The 1,974-nt window shown below is 41.5% G+C and overlaps 2 long non-coding RNA genes across 5 annotated transcripts in view; one reads left to right on the top strand and one right to left on the bottom strand.

Annotated features, from left to right (window-relative positions):
• LOC147818340 (uncharacterized) overlaps positions 1–1,968 on the bottom strand; it is a 3,552-nt gene extending 1,584 nt beyond the window's left edge. The window contains exon 1 of the long non-coding RNA XR_015438080.1: positions 1,510–1,968. This is a non-coding gene — a long non-coding RNA (uncharacterized LOC147818340). The remainder of the gene's footprint in view (positions 1–1,509) is intronic.
• The window catches only part of LOC111665274 (uncharacterized), a 33,498-nt gene that overhangs the window by 18,856 nt on the left and 12,668 nt on the right, over positions 1–1,974 (top strand). For all 4 annotated transcript variants that reach the window (XR_015438076.1, XR_015438079.1, XR_015438077.1 and 1 more), the window contains one exon: positions 70–199. This is a non-coding gene — a long non-coding RNA (uncharacterized LOC111665274). The remainder of the gene's footprint in view (positions 1–69; positions 200–1,974) is intronic.

The following is a 1,974-nucleotide window of genomic DNA, read 5'->3' as shown; positions in this document are numbered from 1 at the left end:
TCATGTGATGTGTGAGAACAGCAGCTAAAGGATAAGGGGACAGATCTGTCTTTTCTTTCCTGCCCTCAGTGAGAACTACTTGGCCACCGTCGCTTGGGTGACAGACACCCTTATTGCTGTCCAGTGGCTGAAGAGGGTTCAAAACCACCTCATCCTCCAGATCTACAGCTTGAGTGGATCCAGGTGGGATCCTGTGGAGGTAAAAACGTCATCAACCAACAAACAAACAAACAAACAAACAAACAAACAAACAAACAAACAAACAAACAAACAAACAAACAAACAATATATCACAGGAGACATTAGGGGCTGTAACACAGGGTCTCAGTCACATGGTGCATGTTCATTTAGAGTGTTTGTGTGCCTGCCTATGTAGACATGTTACCATCCTGTCAACACCTCCTTAAAATAAAAGTCAAATACTGCACCAGTAACTTACTATACTATGTCATTTTCTTACATTCATACCTTACTAAATGAGGGCTTTTTTTGATGTTTAATGAGCATCTGTGTGTTGGTCCTGGAAACTAGTAAGATGAGAAGATTTGAACTGGCAACCTCTGAGTCTGTAAAGTATCCCTCTAACTCTTTAAGCCACTGGGTCAAAGAAGCATCTTTGTCAAGACTTGTAAGTCCTATTAAAAAAAGAGATTTCAACATACAACCTGTACAACCGGTGTTTTGGGCAGCAGCCAAACACCCCTATGTTCTGTGCCCCACTTGTATAAATCAAATCAAATTGGATTCACCCACTTCCTGTTCGACAGTGTGAGCTTTCACCTGGGCCTGGAGGTAGCGTGGACGGGAGAACACGCTACAAACACTTGGGTAACTTGATTTAAAGTAATGAGTTGTTAGTCTGAAGTGAAAAACAAGCAAATGATTGACAGGTAGCTCGTTTAGCGCCACATGCTGAAGCTTGTGTGTTGACTTTGAAATATCTTAACTGGTGATGTCATTGGTAGGCAATGTAGGAAAAGGCAAAACACATGAAGCTGTGCAGCTTTGTATCCTGCTCCTCAGCTCAAGATCCAATTTTGGGCTTTTTTTTTCCAGGAGCTTTGAAACGTGTCAGTCTTGCTCACATGCAGGACACTGAAGTGAAGGGCAGATGTTACTGGGCAAACCTCTTGTGATTCACTGTCTCAAACTTGGTAATGAGCTGATCTGAACCACAGTGTTTGAAATTGCCGCATTGGGTGTTGCTTTCAGCACTTTGAGCTGTTGGACTTAAATTGATGGTTTGGCCTTAATATTCCTGTGCAGGTGTCTTTTAAGACTTGCCTCAGTGTGTGTGTGTGTGTGTGTGTAGTAAGATCAATATGAATATACTTTGAACCAAACTATACTATGGTTTTTAATGACTTACTATATGTCTGTTTCACAGACCGACTCAGTGGCTGGGCGTTCAAAAGATTTATTTAAGAAATGGAAAGCGAAGCAAAAGAAAGGCAGTCAAGGAGCTTTTGCTGTTTAGAGAAAAAGGGTGAGTGCAGTGAATGTCCACACCAAAGAATTGAGTTCAAATTGTTTAGTGAATCTTTTCAGCAAGCAATGAACAATTACAGAATTCTGGATCAGATGTGCCTTTTCCTAACCAATAACAACAAGTGTCGGTCAGTCCACAGTCTGACAACCTAACTCTCCCTGATCCAGTGTATTTATACAAGTACAAACAAAGAAATGTGCACGGGCGTTTTGTCGTCTGACTCCGACCTTAAATGTCACCTAAGGCTCGGCATGCAAAAAGGAAGACAGTTAATAATATATAAATTACCCCCCCCCCTACACATGCCCATAGGGTGATCTGTATCAGTGGTTGTAAATAGTTTAAACGACCCCTCACCCTTAGCACCTAAATATCCACTAGTATAAATAATTAAACAGTTTTAACTTTAATAGTCTGAAATAGTACAATCAGGTCTGTGAGGTGCACGGGAGCCATGAGGAAGACAGCCAAGATGTAAAGGGGGG

Source organism: Seriola lalandi, unplaced genomic scaffold (genome assembly GCF_002814215.2).
Source record: "Seriola lalandi dorsalis isolate HSWRI2012SDOR001 ecotype SW California unplaced genomic scaffold, Sedor1 jcf7180002054630, whole genome shotgun sequence".
In the NCBI taxonomy this organism is placed as follows: domain Eukaryota; kingdom Metazoa; phylum Chordata; class Actinopteri; order Carangiformes; family Carangidae; genus Seriola; species Seriola lalandi.
Note: the sequence above shows the minus strand (reverse complement) of the source record. Positions and strands in the feature narration are given on the sequence as shown.